This window comes from Canis lupus, chromosome 20 (assembly GCF_048164855.1).
Source record: "Canis lupus baileyi chromosome 20, mCanLup2.hap1, whole genome shotgun sequence".
In the NCBI taxonomy this organism is placed as follows: Eukaryota; Metazoa; Chordata; class Mammalia; order Carnivora; family Canidae; genus Canis; species Canis lupus.
In genome coordinates, this window is record NC_132857.1 from 39,597,545 (window position 1) to 39,611,542 (window position 13,998).

The 13,998-nt window shown below is 36.9% G+C and overlaps 1 protein-coding gene across 1 annotated transcript in view; it reads right to left on the reverse strand.

Annotated features, from left to right (window-relative positions):
- Positions 1 to 13,998, reverse strand: part of DPP10 (dipeptidyl peptidase like 10) — a 1,275,784-nt gene that overhangs the window by 1,034,572 nt on the left and 227,214 nt on the right. The window lies entirely within an intron of this gene.

A 13,998-nucleotide genomic window follows, 5' to 3' on the forward strand; every position in this document is an offset into this window, starting at 1 on the left:
TTTAAAATCAACAACACACCTCAGACTTGCAGGCTAGGTTGAGGGTAGAGAGGGTCTGTTGACAGACATAGGAACTTACAAGGTGTAATATGTCAAGCAAATTAAGTGGCCTACTGAGAAAGAGAGTGTTACATCTATCTTCTTACCCTTTGTACCCGCCTGATACAATACTTAAATCACAGTACCAAGCTGGTAGCAGATGGCTAATAATTCACTGAACAGCAGGTAATACAATAGAAAGATGTTGTTGGAGCTGGGAGGACCTTAGAACACAGGGAAGGGCTGATAACATTCTTTTTGACATCACTGTTGGGAATATCCCAGTACCAGAAATAAATGTAATTAAGAAAGAATCTGCATGTGGAGGAAAGGTCTCAATATTTTTATGAGAGTATGGACTGGTAAGTATTTCACAGGGCATTTAGCAATAAGAACTAATAAATTATTTGCAGAGGGCTGCTATAAATTACACAAAGTAACATATGCAGTTCCCAGAATCAAACAACCTCCCACAAACCCCCATGATAATTTTTGTGTTAGAAGAAAAAGAGTACAAAAAGTGTAACAAGAAAGGTCAACTGGGAAAGATATAGGTTCTCACTAGCTTACAAATTGAGTCTTCCAGAAAGCAATCAGCATGACATCCTCCCCATTTCTTTGCCTCATATTTCATCTGTTATCTACTGAAGCTGGGATGGAGCTTGTGATTTCAAATTTTACAAATGGAACATAATCGGAAAGTGTTGACATAAATATGCAATTGCTGAGTATCAACACAAACAATTCAGTCATGCAAAGAACAGTTACCTAATTTATCTATCAAACACTTCTTTGTAGGCAGAGTGGGAGAGAGAGTCAGGAAGGAAGAAAAAGACACATAGAGGAAACTTGTGTTCCAGAAAGAAAATATGATAATCGTATCATTTCCATTAACCTTGTTTTTCTTCCAAGTGCTTTTTTTCATCTGTTTTTAAACATTACACACAATCCCAATAAAAGAAAATGCACAAATGTAATTTTCTATAAATGTATTGAAATGATAACATATCTCTTTGGAAAATAAATTTCATTTTGAATGCTTTTCACTTACCACACCCAAAAATACCAAAGGTAGAGTGATGTCAGGCAAGTGGCCGAGTAAGATGTCCCCCTTTTTCATACCCTGTAAACAACAATAATGTGGCATTTATCCACAGATACAAATGCCTTCCTGGGGTTTGGGGAGCCTGGTAGGAGACTGTGAAAACTCAGTGAATTTCAAGACTGAAGAGAGACATTTTGAGAAGGCAGGCTTGCCCCCAGGTGGCTGACATGCCAATGAAAGTCCCACCTCCATACCCAGAAACAGTTCTATACCCATAAGGACTTGGCTACAGCCCCATTTGTCTTTGTCCTGTCACTAGCACTATATGCCAAGGGACCTGGGAGGACTTACCCCACACATGTGTGTGGTGGGTAATAGGCATGCAAAACTGGGTCCCAACTATAGGTGCTGAAGTGGTCCATGAACCAGCTTCAGGCCCTCTCTTTGCCACAGCCTGGGAGCCTCTAGAAGTAAGGCTGCCAAATACAGCCAGATCACAGATTCTGAAAGGGACCTATAGCTGAGTTCCAGACTATCTCAGCCAGTCAGTGAACAGCCCTACGAGTACAGAAACTTGCTAGGCAATACTCCCACCTGTGACACTGGAGATCCTGAAAGCATCCTATACTTGTCCCTAGCCCCCTCAAAGCCAAAGTCTGACAGTAGACCTGCTAACCCAGGGCTCAGCAGGAGACAATCCCATCTGCAACGCCAGATCCTGAAGGGCCCTATAGTTAACTCAAGCTCCCCCAGCCATCATTTATCACAATTACTTATAATGATAAGCACATACATTTAGAAAAAAAAAAAAAAAAGAAGAGCTGAAAAAAGTAATCTAACTTTACACCTTAAAATATAGGAAAAAATAATAATCTAAGTCCCAAGGCAGCACAAGAGAGGAAATAATAGAGATTAGAGCCGAAACAAATGAAGTAGAGACTAAAAAGACAACAGAAAAAAAAAAATCAATGAAACAAAGAGTTGGATTTTTGTTTTTGTTTTTGGGAAAGCAAACAAAATTGACTAATCTTTGGCTGGACCAACCAAGAAAAGAGAGGATTCAGATAAATAAAATCAGAAATGAAGGAGGAGCTATAACTAACACCACTGAAATACAAAGAATTATGAGATGTTACAATGAACAACTATGAAAAATAAACCTAAAAGAAATGGATAGGGCAGCCCAGGTGGCTCAGCAGCTTAGCACCGCCTTCAGCCCAGGGCCCGATCCTGGAGACTCGGGATCGAGTCCCACGTCAGGCTCCCTGCATGGAGCCTGCTTCTCCCTCTGCCCGTGTCTCTGCCTCTCTCTCTCTCTCTCTCTGTTTCATGAATAAATAAAAATCTTAAAAAAAATGGATAAATTCCTAGAAATATACAACCTCTAAGACTGAATCTTGAAGAAATATAAAATATGAACAGATCAATGATAACTAAGGAGATTGAAGCAGTTTACAAAAACTTCCCAAAAAGAAAGTCAGGACCAGATAGTTTCACCAATGAATTCTACCAAGTACTTAAACTCATGCCCAACTTTCTTCAACTCCTCCAAAGTATTGAAGAGGATAGAGCACTTCTAACTTCATTTTATAAGGCCAACATTACCCTAATACCAAAGCCACATAAGGATCTACAAGCGAAGAAAACTACAGGCCAATATCCTTGATGACTATCGACTCAAATATTCTCAGGAAATACTAGTAATCCGAATTCAACAACACATTACTAAGATCATAAACCATAACCAAGTGTGATTTATTACTGAGATTCAAAAATCAGTTAATATACACCAATAAATAAACATGACATAACACGTTAATAGAATGAGTGATAAAAATCATTTGAGCTCCTCAGCAGATGTAGAAAAAAATTTGACAATATTTAATATCCCATCATGATAAAAGCTCTCAACACAATGAATTTAGAAGGAACATACCCCATTTGCAAATGTCTTATCAGATAAAGGGCTAGTATCCAAAATCTATAAGGAGCTTACCAAATTAACACCCAAAGAACAAACAATCCAATGAGGAAATGGGCAGAAGACATGAACAGACATTTCACTAACAGACACATGAAAAAGTGCTTAACATCACTTGGCATTAGGGAAATAAAAATTAAAACCACAATGAGATATCACCTTTTATCAGTCAGAAAAGCTAAAATTAATAAGTCAGTAAACGACAGATGTTGGTGAGGATGTGCAGAGAAAGGAACACTTTTACACTGTTGGTGGGAATGTAAGGTGGTGCAGCCATTCTGGAAAACAGTATGGAGGCTCCTCAAAAAGTTGAAAATAGCGCTATATTACAACCCAGCAATTACACTACTCTATTAGGTATTTACCCCAAAGATACAAATGTAGCGATCCAAAGGGAACACCTGTACCCCAATTTTTATGGCAGCAATGTCCACCACAGACAAACTATGGAAAGAGTCCAGATGAATGGATAAAGATGTGTATATATACATACAATTCCATTCCGTATGGAATACGGCCATCAAAAAAAAAAAAGATGAAATCTTGCCAGTTGCAATGATGTGGATGGAACTAGGGGGTATTCTGCTAAGTAAAATAAGTTAATTATAGAAAGACAATTATCATATGATTTCATTCATATGTAGAATTTAAGAAACAAAACAGATGACCATAGGAGAAGGGAGATAAAAATAAAACAAGAAGCAAGCAGGGAATGAGACAAACCATAAGAGACTCTTAATCATAGGAAACAAACTGAGGGTTGCTGGAGGGAAGGAAGGTGGGAGGGACAGAGTTACTGGGTGATGTATACTAAAGAAGGCATGGGATATAATGAGCGCTGATGAATCACTGAACTCTACCTCTGAAACTAATAATACGCTATATGTGAATTAACTGAATTTAAATTCATAAAAAGGAGGAACATACCTCATAAATGACAAACCCACACATAGCAATATACTTAACAGTAAAACATTGGAAGTTTTCCTCTAAAATCAGGGACAAGATAAGGGTAACCACTCTCATCTCTCCTATTCAACATAGTTCTAGAAGTTCTAACCAGAGCAACTGGACAGGAAAAAGAAATAAAAGACATCTAAATAGGAAAAAGAGAGTAAAATAGTCTCTGTTTGCATATAATATGATCTTATATAAAGATAACACTAAAGATTCCATCATAGGGGAGCATGGGTGGCTCAGTTGGTTGAGCATCCCACTCTTGGTTTTAGCTCCAGCTATGATCCCAGGGTCATGAAATTGAGCCCTGCATAGGGCTCTGTGCTCAGTAGGGAGTCTGCTTGAGATTCTCTCTCCCTCTCTTCTTTTGTCACTCCCCTTGCTCTCTCTAAAATAAATGAATGGATCTTGAAAAAAAGACTGTCATATATCTGTTAGAATAGATGAATTCATTAAATTTTCAAGATACAAAACCTTTATACAAATATCAGTTTCATGATTACCACTAACAACAAACTATCTGAAAAAGAGATAGAGAAAAAAATACAATAGTCAAAAACTGTAAAATACTAAGGAATGTATTTAACCAAGGAAGTGAAAGATCTGCATCCTGAAACTATAAGGCATTTAAAACATAAAGAAGGAATGCCTGGGTGGCTCAGTGGTTGAGCATTTGCCTTTGGCTCAGGTTGTGATCTCAGAGTCCACATCAGGCTCATGAATAAATAAATAAAACCTTTAAAAAAAAAGGACTTAAAGAAGACATAAATAAATGTAGAGCCATCCCACACCATGGATCAGAAGATTTAAAATGTAGAAATTTTACATGCTACTCAAAGTGAATAACAGATTCAGTGCAATTCCTATTAAAATCCCAAAGGCATTTTTCACAGAAAAAAATCCTAAATTCTGCATGGAATTGCAAAAGACCCTAAGTAGCCAAGAAATCTGGATAAAGAAGAACAAAGCAGGGAACACCACAATTTCTGATTTCAAGATATATTACAAAATTATACTAATAGAAACAGTACAGTAATTGGCATGAAAAGAGACACACGGTACAATAGAACAGAATCAAGACACCAGAAATATACCCACATACATATGGTAAACTAATATTTGACAAGAAATCCAAGAACACTCAATGAGGAAATGATAGTCTTTTCAATAAATGGTGTTGGGACACTGAATATCCCCATACAAAAGAAAAAAAAAACTGGACTCCTCTCTCAAACCACTCAAAAAAATTAACTTGAAAAAGATTAAAGAGGGATGCTGGGGTGGCTCAGTGCTTAAGTGTCTGCCTTCGGCTCAGGGTGTGATCCCAGGGTCCTGGGATCGAATCCCACATCAGGTTCCACATAAGGAGCCTGCTTCTCCCTCTGCCTGTGTCTCTGCCTCTATGTCTCCCATGAATAATCAAATAAAATCTTTTTTTAAAAAAAGAAATAGATTAAAGATTTAAATGTACAATTAGAGAAAACATAGAGAAAATCTCCTTGATAATGGTTTGGATATGGCACCAAAAGCACAGATGACAAAAGCAGAATTAAACAAATGGGACATGCAAAACTAAGAAGCTTCTGTACAGCAAAAGAAACAACCAATAAAATTAAGAGACAGTCTGTGGAGTGAAAGAAAATATTTGTAAATCCTGTATCAGATATGGAGTTAATATCTAAAACATATAAAGAACTCATATAATTCAACAGCAAAATGACTAATAATCCCATTAAAAAGAGGCAGAGGATCTGAATTGACATTTTCCAAAGAAGACACACAGATGGTCAAAAGGCACATAAAAAGATTCTCAATATCACTAATCCCCAGGGAAATGCAAATCAAAACCACAAGGAGATGTCACCTCATATCTGTTAGAATGACACATAAAAAGAGATATGTTAAGTGTTGGTGAGGATGTAGAGAAAGAGAACTCTTGTTCATGTTGATGGGAATGTAAATTTCACAGCTGCAATGAAAAAAACACTATGGAGATTCCTCAAAAAATTAAAAACAGAATTACCATATGATCCTGCAAATAATAAAAGTGCCCGCCTCACAATACTGTTGTGAGGATTAAAAGAATGAGTATAAAATGACAAAAATATATATATGTATACCTTTAAAAATAGACAAAGACTTAAAATTCAGAAGCATTTTCCATATTAGAAAATGTAGATAAATGTGACTGACAAAACAATAATGCTAAAATTAAAGTGAGAGATAGCTGAAAAGTATCAGCATCTGTAATAAGATTATCTTAAAAAGTAAAATTTTTATGAGCAAAATTGTTCAATTTCAAAAGGCAAAGGATAGTTTTATTATAGTATATGAAATAAAAATCACCAATAAAATATGCAAAGATACTCAACTTTTCCAGTAACCCTAAGATGCAAAACTTTATAAAAGACACCTTTCTTTTATTTGTTTTTACTCACCAGAATGGTAAATTTACAAATTTATTAAAACAAATTTTGGCAAGTAAGAATGTACAGGAATAGTCAATTCTCATATTGTGGTGGTGAAAATATAAATTAATATAGACAATATGGAAGGCAATTTGATAGCACCTGCAAAATTTAAATTCTGTATACCCTTCATCACTGAAATTATATTTCTATATATCCACCCTAGAAAATCATTGGACATATGTCCAAGAGCTAGAAGTGGCAAAGTTCACTTTGTCAGCAAAGTACATAGCAAAATAAACAAACAAATAAGTAATAAATAAAAATAACTTGAATGCCCACTAATGAAGGAGTAGCTAAATAAGCTAAGCTAATGAACTAAATAAATATTATATTGTTGAATGCTCTGTAGCTGTTGAAATGATTAGATTTATGTGTATACTAATGTTACAGATTCTCCAAGATTTACTACATAGTGAAAGAAACAAGGTGCTGACAATTCTTGCATAATAATTCAATTTATGCAAAAATTAAAACAAAGTAAGAGGAAAACAGAAACACAAATCATACTATGTAATTTCTGTGAGTAGGTATTTGAAAAGATTCACACTAATTGATAATAAGTAATACCTTTTTTAAAAAAAATTTTTTTATTGATTTATTCATGAGAGACGCAGAGAGAGTAGCAGAGACACAGGCAGAGGGAGAAGCAGGCTCCATGCAGGGAGCCCGATGTGGGAGTCAACCCCAGGTCTCCAGGATCAGGCCCTGGGCCGAAGGCAGAGCTAAACTGCTGAGCCACCCAGGCTGTCCTAAGTAATACTTCTTAAGAGGATAGCCTAGAGGTAGTGACCCAAAAGGATATGTTGTAATTATAGTGTTTGACTTTTTTTTTTTTTTGCCAAGAGAATATATATATTAGAAGATAGTTAATTTCCAATTTGAGTATTAACTTCACGACAGGCACTTAAGTAGCCTTTGTTGAGTAAGTGAATAGAAGGTAAGGGAATGTTAGGTAGGGAAAGGAGAAAGAATAGAAGGAAGGAAGGATGTATGTGTGTAGTAAGTGGAGGCCAGGACAAAGGGTGTGGACCTCCTGCAATAGATGGCACACCAAAGGTTTCTCTACACAGGGGAACTATATTATCAACATTGTGCTGTGGGGCACCTACTGTGTGCACGATAGGGAAGCATGGGGAGAAAATGAAAGTGGACAGCAATTCATTCCTGAAAATATAGGGGCGAGTGATGACAGAGATCTAAACAAGTTCAAGTGCTTATGAAGAGTAGCAAGTAGGGAGGGAGCAACTGATCCCAAGAAAGGAGATACCTAATGGTGCAGGGCTCTGAGGAGTCTGGAGAAATGAGATCCAGAAAGGAGTGAAGGTATCATCCTTACATAAAAATAGAGGACATGTCTTCCCTCATCGCAGGTGGAAAGAATAACAGGAAGGAGATGGAGATGCAAGGCAATGATGACAATGAAAGGTCAGGAACACAGAGCAGTAGGTGTACAGCCATGTGACTTTCCCCAACAGTGCTTTGCAGGGTAGATGCAGGCAGGAGATAACAAAATCCTACACTGATCTTGCAGATTTGGCAGATGGGTACCAATGTAGTCATAGTTCAGAGAATCCTATCTAGGATAGGAATAAAACAAAGAGCCCCAAAGTCTAAAATGAATAAGGGAGCGCAGTAGAGAGGGACAACAGGTGGGGTGAAAGAAGTGTTTTTCTCTCATGCATTTTTTAAGCAGACATTTAATGGGAATTTTCTACAATCTGGGCATTCTTCTAAGGCTGAGGATACAGTGACAAAAGAGACAGAGAAAAGATTTCTATTCCTATTGACCTTATGTTCTGATGGAAGGCAGAGAGATAAATCTGTAAACTAAATATGTAAACGAGAGAAAAACATAAGTTTTCATAAGACTAAAACTATGCAGGAAAACAAAAACTACTGGAAAGAGAGTAGTTGATGAGTACTTTAACAGAATCCTCTGAGAAGGATGCATCTGAGCTAAAATCTAAATAATGCAGAAGAGGCAGCCAAGCAAAGATCTGAGAGAAATGTTTCAGGCAGGAGGAAAAAAAAAAGTACAAAAGCCTGAGGCAGGACTAAGCTTGGCCCCTTCAAAGGAAGAAGAGAGAAAGATCCCTGTTACTAGTGTACAGTGATTAAAGGGGACTGATAGGAAATAGGATCTAAGAGGTCGGTAGGGAACAGATTGTATAGAGCTTTTGAAGAGTGCAGATATTATCCTATTTGCAACAGGTAGCCCATGGAGGGTTATAAAAAGGTTGTGATAGGATCTGATGTAGTATCTAACGAAAGTAGAGGAGCAAAAATCAAGCTGGGAGACAAGTCGGAGACTACTGCAGAAGCTGAGGTGAGGTAAAATGGTGGCCAGAATGGCTATGATCGTGGCCAAGGGGGCAAGACATAACCGGATGCAGGACAAGTTTTGGAAACAGAAGCTGTAGGACTTATGCATCTGATATGAAAAAGCAAAGCAAATAACAGAGACAAATACATAATTCAGTAGAGAGATGAGAGGATAAGAAGTAGAATGTCTAAATGTAAAACTTTAGAATTATGTATCTGTTACATGAGAAAGAAGATTTGAATGTGGAGTCATCGATGAGGGTGATTTATCTGAAATAAAGATGGGGATCATTGTTTCAGAGGTCAGACTGAGTGGGTGGGTTCAGTGATAAGGTATCAAACAGGGTGGTGGCAGGGCTTGGTGTGAATGAGGGTAATCATCTGGAAGCTAAAATATTTAATGAATTGAGGGGAGAGATGCCTGGGAGTTTGGTAGGTGGCAGTATAGAGAGGAGAGGTAAGGAGTTGTAAGCAGATGATAAAAGTCCCAGATGAACAGAATTTTTTAATATAAAGTTGACGGATGAATTACATGTAGGAATGGGGAGTGTGTTTTATTCAAATCCTTACACAAGATACATAGAGTCAGGAAATCAGGAGTCTTAGTGTGAGAAAGCATAGAGAAAGTGTGTCAGGCCAGAGAGAAATCACATTGCCAGTAAAGTGATTGAGAATACAACATTGGTCTCTTAGAGGCAAATAGTAACCAAATTTAGAATGAGAAAAACAGGATGTGAGTTTGGTGGAGAATGTTAGAATGCCTGGGTATGTGAATACACAAATTAGTGAATGGTCCTAGAGATTTATATCTTGCAGAGGGATGTTAAGAACGGTCAGTTTATTTGGTTACGATTTTTCCAAGAGAATATTTTTATTTAAATTCTATTAATTAACATATAATGTATTATTTGTTTCAGTGGTAGAGGTCAGTGATTCATCAGTCTTATTTAATACCTAGTACTCATTTTTTTTTCCTAGTACTCATTACATTACATACCTTCCTTAATATTCATCATCCATTTACCCTGTCCCCCCACCCCCCTACCCTCTACTGATTGGAAGTTATTTTTTTTAAGATTTTATTTCTTTATTCATGAGAGACACAGAGACAGAGAGAGGCAGAGACACAGGCAAAGGGAGAAGCAGGCTCCATGCAGGGAGCCAGATGTGGGACTTGATCCCGGGTCTCCAGGATCACGCCCTGGGCTGAAGGCACGCCAAACGGCTGAGCCACCTGGGCTGCCCTGGAAGTCAGTTCTTAAGCAGATGATAGTACTTATTCAAGAATGAAAAATATTGTGAAAGTTATCAAAGAGATTGGTTTCCCTGTAACTATCCAAAATAAAGGGGGGAGGGGCATCCATACACAGCCTGAAGCTTAACTTGGGAGCAAAAGAGCAAGTTAAGATTGGGTGGGAAGGTTGCCTTCAAGAGACGAATTCTGAGGCACAGTGAACAACATGGTACAGTCACAGTTGGCAGAAGAGGGACGTTTGCAATATAAATAGAGAAATAGAATGTAAGGACGGGGAGAAAGAGACTCTTGGAGGACAAAATTGTTATTATGGAGAGGGGAGAATGAATCTAAAGCATGGAAGACCAATTTCACTCTAAGGAAGAGAGAAGTTGGTAGAGGAACATAGGAAAAGTGAGTTGTGATGGACAAAGAGGTGGTGGGGAAAATAATAGGTTCAAAATCAGATACTAAGCATAACCTGCTATCTCATTGAAGACTTAATACTTTAATGTCATTAGCTGTTCTATTTACAGAAGGGTCATGAACACCTAGTGAAAGTTTCAAATGGCCAATACCCTGAGAAACTTCTAGTTTTGTTCCAAAGAAAAATGGATGAATGCTTGGTTTGGTGACAGATGCATGCTGACTCCCTTATTCTGCTCAGCTGGAAAGAATGAGTAATGTGGCACGCATATTTAACACAAGATAAAAAGAGAAGAAATCTGAGACTACATTACACTGAAATTCTGATACTCCAGTCCATGCAAGTGATCTGGGGTGGGGCCCTAACCCAAAAATTTTTTAATGTTTATGGTTTTTAAAATTCTAATGTACAGCCAGGGTTGGGAACCACTGATAAAAACTGAGAGAAATATTTCCAGTCCTTTCTTACATAATCATAATAGTACTATTAGGAAAAAAGATAGGACTGAGAAAGAAAATTACAAATATCTCCTACTTATGAGTATCTATGCAAAAATTCTAAATAAGATAGCAAATCAATTTTAGTAGTCTATTAAATTATCAGTGAAATATAACAGTTACATTCTGAATTTGATTAGAAATATGGTTACTGCTCTCTAAAAATAGTGGGGTTGGGTCATCTGGGTGGCTCAGCGGTTGAGTGTCTGCTTTCAGCTCAGGTTCTGATCCCGGGGTCCTGGGATTGAGTCCTACACTGGGCTCCCCACAGGGAGCCTGCTTCTCCCTCTGCCTGTGTCTCTGCCTCTCTCTGTGTGTGTCTCATGAATAAATAAATAAAATCTTTAAAAATAAATAAAAATAGTAGGGGAAAACACATGGGAAGTTGTAATAAATGTATAATAAATTTTTTAAAATACTGTAAGAAACTAGGAGCTGATGGAGCATGTACCTTGATAAACACGTGTAACACATCTCACCAGCCCACACAAATCCTGTTAACTGGTTAAATCCTAAAAGCCTTGCCAACAAAGTCAGGTTTAAGGTAAAAAATACTTTCTTTTCTTGTCATTATTTTGGAATTGCTTGCTAATGACATTAGACTAAAAACATAGGGACAGTACTCAATATGTAATATATGGAAAACCGTAGAAAAAATAGAAAACCCAGGAGAAACTACCAAAAAAGGCATTAGAAATGGTGAAGAATTTCAAAATAGTGCCAAAGCTAAAAGCAAATATACAAAATCCCCTACCTTTATTGTGCACAAATAACAGTTTAGAAAATGCAATTTAAAAAACTATCCCACATGGATAGTCAAACTATGGAAGGAGCCAAGATTTCCATCAACACATGAACGGAGAAAGAAGAAGATGTGTGTGTGTGTGTGTATATATATATATATATATACACACACACACACACCCCGTGGAATATTACTCAGCCATCAGAAAGGATGAATACTGACCATTTACCAATTGACATGGATAGAACTAGAGGGTATTATGCTGAGTGAAATAAGTCCATTAAAGAAAGACAATTATCATATGGTTTTGATGTAGGAATGAGTTAGAGGCAGGGGGGCTAGGCGGGGAAAGATAAGGGAAAGGCCCAAAGTTGGCTCCCGTAGATCCGTGGATTCCCATAAACCTGAAGGAAACTGAAAGGCCAAGATTCAGGCTCCTACCCATCCCAAGGAAACGGAGATAAGACAGAAAAAAAACAGGAAAAAAATAAAAAAATAAACCTGGCTCCCCAGCTCCAAATGTTAGGGAGTACCTTTCTTTAATGGCTACCAAGTAATCATAGAAATTCACCAGACCACAAAGAAGTAAGTCATTGAGGGTATTATCAATAGTCCCTGCTCAAACCAAGACTACACCACAATCTCAAGGCCCTGGGGTCCCTGGCTAGGTTCTCAATAAAAGGAGAGCCAAAAAGTCCTCAGTTGCAACCCTATTGGGATCTCTTTCACTTCTGAGAGTTTTCTCTGTATCTTTGTTTAATAAACTTCTATCACTTTACTCACTCTCCTTTGTCCATGAGATTCATCCTTCAACTCCATGAGACAAGAAACTAGCTCTCCTGTATTAGTTTCACTCATATGTGGAATATAAGAAACATTGAAGAGGATCATAGGGGAAGGGAGGGAAAACAGAATGGAAAGAAAGAGAGAGGGAACAAACCCTGAGAGACTCTTATCTACAGGAAACAAGCTGAGGATTGCTGGAGGGGAGGTGGGGGGTATGGGGTAACTGGGTGATGGTCATTTAGGAGGGAACCTGATGTAATGAGCACTGGGTGTTATATGCAAATGATGAATTATTGAGCTCTACATCTGAAACTAATGATGTATTTACTATATGTTGGCCAATTGAATTTAAATTTTAAAAAACCACATTCCCAATAACAGCAAAAAAAAAATAATCTTGAAAATATTTTTGCAAAAATACCTGCAAAAGCAAGAAGAAAAGCTTAAATAAATAGAGAAATACAGAAATTTATGTTATAAAACATTAGGCATAAGCTCAATGAAAATTCCAATGTGTGTGCATCTGTGTCTTTCAATTTGCAATGTGTCAAAATATTTAAAAATTTATCTAGAAAAAGAAAATGTCAAGTCTAGCCAGGTAAATTACACACACATACACACACACACACAAAGTGATGAAAAGGAATTTGTCCTAGATAATATTAAAATATATAATAAAACAAACAAAATTACAACAGGATATTGTAGTTGCTAGACTAGAATAACCACTGGAAAATAATTTTTGGAAGTCTATACCCAAGATACATTGACAATCCAAATATAGGAAAAGAAGTATTTCAACTGATTTCTTGGGTCTTCAGAATGATTTGATATTTATCTAGTTGTTATTTGAGGGAGGAGGCAAGTTTCTGGTCACCCTACTCCTCTGCCATCTTACCTCTCTCCCTTGGAAAACAAGTAATTCAAATGGACAAGGAAAAGTGGATAATTCAATAAGTGTCCTTGGGATAACTTACAGTCATTAGGTAATAAGGAACCAACCGATGCTTAATCATTTCATGAAAATAAATTCCCTAGAGATCTAAGATTTAAGTATAAAAATATGTATAAACTATTAGAAAATGGAAGGATTGATAAGGATGTGTGTGTGACATAAATCTTTAAAAAAAAATACTGTCAGACTTCATGTCATAAAATTTTAAAATGTTGACATAGTAAAAAGTACCACAGAGAAAGTTAAGGAAAAACAAAAATGTAAACATTATTTGGAACATACTGACAGACAAATATATTTTTTAAAAAGATGCCTTATAATCCAACAGAAAGATAAGCCAAATATATGAAGAGAAAGTGGGCAGAAAAAAATTAAAAAGAAATAAATACACATGGAGGTGATCAGCCTCAGTAACAACCAATTAATACCAATTTAAAGAGTTCTTGCAACTCCTGAAAATATTCCAGAGATGATTTATGTTTTTTAATATATGGAGAAAAAATGCCATTTTGGAAAAAATATAAATTAGCACAATCTCC